The sequence below is a fragment of the Myotis davidii genome, unplaced genomic scaffold, assembly GCF_000327345.1.
Source record: "Myotis davidii unplaced genomic scaffold, ASM32734v1 scaffold240, whole genome shotgun sequence".
In the NCBI taxonomy this organism is placed as follows: Eukaryota; Metazoa; Chordata; class Mammalia; order Chiroptera; family Vespertilionidae; genus Myotis; species Myotis davidii.
The window spans coordinates 2,685,274-2,691,002 of record NW_006292334.1 but is presented as its reverse complement, the minus strand read 5'-3'; the positions used below and the strand labels follow the sequence as shown (position 1 = coordinate 2,691,002).

The 5,729-nt window shown below is 43.6% G+C and overlaps 1 protein-coding gene across 2 annotated transcripts in view; it reads right to left on the bottom strand.

The window, feature by feature from the left end:
- Positions 1-4,773, bottom strand: part of ADGRF4 (adhesion G protein-coupled receptor F4) — a 33,494-nt gene extending 28,721 nt beyond the window's left edge. For both annotated transcript variants that reach the window (XM_006765716.2, XM_015565314.1), the window contains exon 1: positions 4,575-4,773. The gene's annotated coding sequence lies outside the window, so the exon portion shown is untranslated. The remainder of the gene's footprint in view (positions 1-4,574) is intronic.
- Positions 4,774-5,729: the final 956 nt, after the last annotated feature.

Genomic DNA, 5,729 nt, shown 5'->3' with positions numbered 1-5,729 from the left:
AGTGGCTGGAGTCACTGTGATGTCCTTTCCTACATGGAGAATCCAGAGTTCTCCGTGTACTTTAGCTCAGATGATCTTTATGCCATCTATTAACCTCTGGTTCTACAGTGTGTTCAATTTAGAAAAAACTCTGTGTCTTTGTGAAATCCCTATTTCCACAAATCCCTTGGGCTTAATACTCTTTGGGGAACTATAACTGGCTATTTAAATGAAGGTCCTAAGGTCTCACATTTTTATGGACCCCTCCATATGTACATTCATAAAAATAAACTTGGGATATTAACAATCAATCAATCAATCAATCAACCAGTCAATCCAGAGCCTCATACCCAGTGGGGGAAAATAAAAACAGTAAATAGTAATCCTGACAGGACAGTGCTAAAATATGCATGTTTATGCCCAGGACCCACCAGTTGTTTGCCAACAATTTGTAACACCCACCAAACTTAAATATAAAAAAAAATGGAAGAAAAACTTAACGAGGACATTGGTACCCACTGACTTAAATATTCTATGAATTCAGTAAGTTTACCTGCTTTACTCTTAGTAGGAAAAAGATACAGAGTTTGTGTCTATTGCATTTGGCCAACATATTGTGTCCTGAAGTGGGTTTCTCTGGAGCACTGGTCTCACAAAAGCCTGAGGGGTTACAAGGTCAGATCAGTTTGGGAATCAGGGTGTCACTGCCGCTCCTTCACCCACACCTCCGCATAGCAACGACTCTGAGAGCAATTCCAGTAAGAAGACTGACCCAGGTTTTGCCAAATTTACTTGATCATCAAAAGTACTTTGGGGAATTTAAGGCTGCTATTTGAGGACACAGTGTTACCTTGGAGTATAACACATTAACCTATCCAGACTCCACTTGCATTTACTGGGCACCTACCACATGCCAGTTCCCTGTGAGCTCCTAAGCTACTCACACTGGACCCACAGTTGCCCACTAATGAGTAAGAGTCTGGGCTTTAGTCAATCCTGAAAGAAAGAGGCTGTGGACAGATGGACAGATCATCTTTCATCTGTGAAACGAGTCAGAATTATTCTGAAACGTGATGCTCAGAGCGGAGAGGTGAGGGAAGGCAGGCACGCAGAGGCTTGGCAATCAGCCAGGGAAGGGAAGACAGACTCAGAAAAGAGAATAAAAATGAGGGAGAGAAAACAAGATGCCAAAGAACTCCTGCCTGAGACTCCCTGTGGTAGTTTCCTATATAATGAGGTATCTGACCTCCACAAAGAAGTTCCCTCCGGCTTCTAGGCTAGTCACGCGACAAAGGCAACTCCACATCCTGTTCCCAAAGTGTCTGAAAGATGACATTTCAGCCATAAAAGCAACAAGCAAGCTGGGCTGACAGCTTCTTGGGACCTATGAAAAGAATGCCCCTCCTCCCTCCTCCCTGCTTCCACCACCCGTCTCTCTCTGAGTGTCCTTATCAAGGCATGATTATCTACAACCACCCACTTCTGTCTCTTACTTGATAATAAACAGCATTCTAAGCTACTGAATGGAAGCCAGGCTCCCGGATCTAACAGAGAGAAAATAGCGTTTGCTGGCCTCAGAGACTTAAAGGAAAATAGAACTACATACAATAGTCCCAGAAGAGATGTGTCTCAGGATCTTCCTCCCAGGGAATTCCCAGCAACGGGCGCCTCCCACACCACTGCTCTGACCCTAAGCTGTAATGACAAGAGGTCCACAGAGCGCAAGACTTTACTACTTTAGCCCCAGAGCCTAAGAGGAATTGGGCTGCATCTAGCAGAATAGCCAAAAATTAAATGCAAAAATAAATCATGATGCCATTTGTCAAGATGTGAATACAGTGGGCAGTTTTTCTGTCCACAGCACCTTGCAGAGCATAAGGTACATGAGAGACACATTTGTGGACAAGCGAAAGAATGAACGAATGTCTCTCACAGGAAGTGATGGCAACGTCTAAAGTGTTGGTTTTATTTTTATTTTTTAAAATATATATTTGTTGATTTCAGAGAGGAAGCGAGAGGGAAAGGGAGATAGAAACATCAATGATGAGAGAGAATCATCAATTGGCTGCCTCCTGCACGCCCCCTACTGGGAATGGAGCCCACAACTTGGGCATGTGCCCTTGACTGGAATCAAACCCGGGGACCCTTCAGTCCACAGTCCAGGGCTCTGCCCGCTGAGCCAAACCAGCTAAGGCTAAAGTGTTTGTTTTAAAATCACAGGGCAACTGTTCTATCTCAGTGGGGCAGGCACACATATTTGCAACTCTAAATAATTTTGGGATGTGGTAATTTAGGTTGAAATGCCCCCAGCCTCCTATGACCTCCTTTTGTCTGGACCTTATATTAAAAAGGACTGTGAGGTCCCACCTAGGGACAGCAAGCAACAACGTCAGGCCTGATGAGTGACGTCTGCCACGAGCATGCAGTGCAAGCAGCTCTTATTGGCCCCATCTTCCTCGTACTTAGAGCTGAGTTTCTGAATGAGTTGGAATTCAAAAATACACTTAGTCCCCGTGGGTCCTGGAGCTTCTCTCGGATGGAGTTGTAGGAGATGACTCATGCAGCTGGAGGCACCCTGCCTGTCTGAACAGGCTGAGTGAGAGCTGGCATCAGGACTCTCAAAACATAAAAATGTAAAAAGGCAGGGCCTGGGAACTATAACTGCAGTCAGGGAGGAAGCAGGACCTCCCAAGGTCTGATCTCTCAAAACTCTTCATGCAAAACAACACCTGGAGGGGAGCTAGATGGGAATTCCCGTAAACAAAGTGGACACTTTCCCAAAGTGCTTCTCCCCATGGAACTTCATCCCAAGGTGACAGGGAGGGCATATTCCCCATTGTTTGCTAATCTTCCAGGCAGCAGCTCACCTCATACTTCTGGGCCAGTCCCATGGATGGGAAGGACCAGTTCTGAAAGGGTTAACTGGAGAAAGAGTTAGGTGACCCACATCTGGGTGTGTGTGTATGTGCCTTGTTCCCTGCAGCCTAATTTCCTAACTGTATGTCCCATCCATGCCACTAGTGTAATTAGAACTCTGATTCTAAAGCTAGATGGCCAAGCAAGTTGCTGGCGCGTTTGTTGGCCTCAATAACAGAATGCAGGCAGTCGCTCCTCCCTGGCCATGGAGGAGCTGGTTCATGAAGAGCCTTGGCTGAAAGGAAGATGTAAATGATCTATTACAGTGGTTCTCAACCTTCCTAATGCCGTGACCCTTTAATACAGTTCCTCATGTTGTGGTGACCCCCAACCATAAAATTATTTTCGTTGCTACCTCATAACTGTAATTTTACTACTGTTATGAATCTTAATGTAAATATCTGATACGCAGGATGTATTTTCATTGTTACAAATTGAACATAATTAAAGCATAGTGATTAATCACAAAAACAATATGTAATTATATATGTGTTTTCCGATGGTCTTAGGCGACCCCTGTGAAAGGGTTGTTCGACCCCCAAAGGGTTCCCGACCCACAGGTTGAGAACCATTGATCTATTAGAACCAGAAACTGCGCATCCTGGGTGATTTTAGATGGCTTCCAGCCAATCTCTTTATAGCTCAGTATCTTTCCTGAGAATTGCACTGCGGATTTAAATTCTGACAAGTTTGAAGAATCACATGATTTCAGAGTTCGAAGGCATTCAGCATTTCAGCAACTATGTTGCTGCTGGGATGATTTTAAAGAAATTGATATACTGAGCAATCGCTCTGCTCCATGAACAAAGCTCGCTGGAGTGCTGACACTAAAAAAATCGCACCCTGTGATGCAACGTATTTGCATTCCCACAATTGACCTCAGAGTGTAAGAGACATAAATCAAGTGCCACACTAGAGGCCACTCGAAATGGGGAGGATGCCTTTTAGCAACTTTTAACTGTAGGAAATGTTTCCTTGTAAGTTGATATAAAGTCAGCTTCGTCCGCCCCACTAAAAAACAAGCTACTAGAGAATGCTTTATTTAAAAAAAAACTAGGATATAAGTAATACTTTCAACAATAAAGATTTATTAAAAATAAAAATTTAAAAATTAAAAATCTAGCTTTACATTCAGCCTAAAGGAAGGGAATTGCAAGCTAGTTTGATCATCCAATTCATCAAGCAAGGGGACAATCGAACAGACAGTTTAATTGCCTGACAAGGTGTTTTGCACTTTCACTCCTAGGACTGAGCAATTAGAGCCTAACAAATTACTTTTTATTTTTTTAAATTTATTTAATTTTTATATTCATTGATTTGAGAGAGAGAGAAAGAGAGAGAGAGAGAGAGATCTTCTTATTGTTCCATTTATTTATGCTTTCCTTGGCTGATTCTTCTATGTGCCCTGACTGGGGATCCAATCGGGATGATGCCCTAACACCAATGGAGCTGCCCAGACTGAGCTACAAATGGCTTTTTAAAGAAAAACAAATGTAAAGGAGACAGGAAATATTCTAACCTTGAGCTAGTCAATTTCTATATAATATTAGGAAAGATCCCTACATAATCAAGCATTTCAGAAAATGCCATCCCGAATCACACCTCCTCCCCATTCTGGAATACCAGCAAAGACAATCCCGTCTCCAGAAGAAAGGTGCTGGCATGGCAGGTGTACTCACGGCATCCAGGAGATCCAGCGGCCCCGCAGGAAGGTCGGCGCTGAGCTTCCCACCTCCGCGCCCCACCATCACGTGCACCTGCCTCGGCCCCTCCCCCGGTCCCCCTTCAGGGGCTGCGGTCCTTCTTCTCCATGTTTTGAAGGGGAAATCCAGGAGCCCCCATGCAAACCTGCTGTCTGCTGTGAGAGGCCAACATGAGAACTGTAGAACTGGCCGTGGTTTCAAGTCTTGTGTAAGTCTGTGATTCACTCCACCTGGGTCCGTCAAGCACGCCTAAGAGAAATTACAGGTTTCTCTTGTCTGAAGCAGAGCCATTAGAATGAGTCACTTGTTTGTCCTTTAATTTCTCGCCTTTATCTCAGATGATCAGACTCTGTTTGCATCCACGGCACGGGTGTAATTAGAACTGGGGATACAATGCAAGGTCCTGCCACTGTTGTTGATAATGTTTAAAGGCTATCATGTTTTTGCCTGTACTGATATTGAACTTGGGGAAAAAAGCCTAGGCAATTGATCAGTAATAATCCCTACCTTAGCATCAAATAGATTTTTGTTTTATTTTTTAGTGACTGGGCCAAGTAGTTCTTACTGAGCTTCTCCCTGGGGCCATGGCCATAGGGACTTCGGGCCAGAAAGAAAAGTCGGGAAACATCACATAACCTGACTTCAGACAGGTAGCCAGTTTGTACTGTCCTTCATATCATCCAATAGTCCCATACATCTCTATTCTAGTGTCTTCTACTTACATATCTTCTGGACTCCAAAATTCAATGCAAGTCTCCATTTAAATATTGCCAGGGGAAGTGAAAGGCATTGTGGTTCTATCTTTTATAGTAAGGAAGATCAGGGAGGTGACGCTTGTAGAAATAGGTCAGTTTCATTGAGGTTGCCAGTCAAGTACCAGGCCATGTGGGAATTGGAAAAGTCAGTATCATCAAACCTTTGGTTGTGTAATCAAGGGACTTTATTGAACATATTCTATGGGCACGGTGCCTTGGTCTGCATTTGGACATACAAAAGCGAGTTAACATGGTAAATCACAAAGGTCAGTAATCCTGTCCCCAAAGGTCTACAGGGGTATCTAGAAAATATACGCACACAAAAAATACTGAAAGTAAACAATGTAGCACAATAAATACTAAACATGAAGAAATG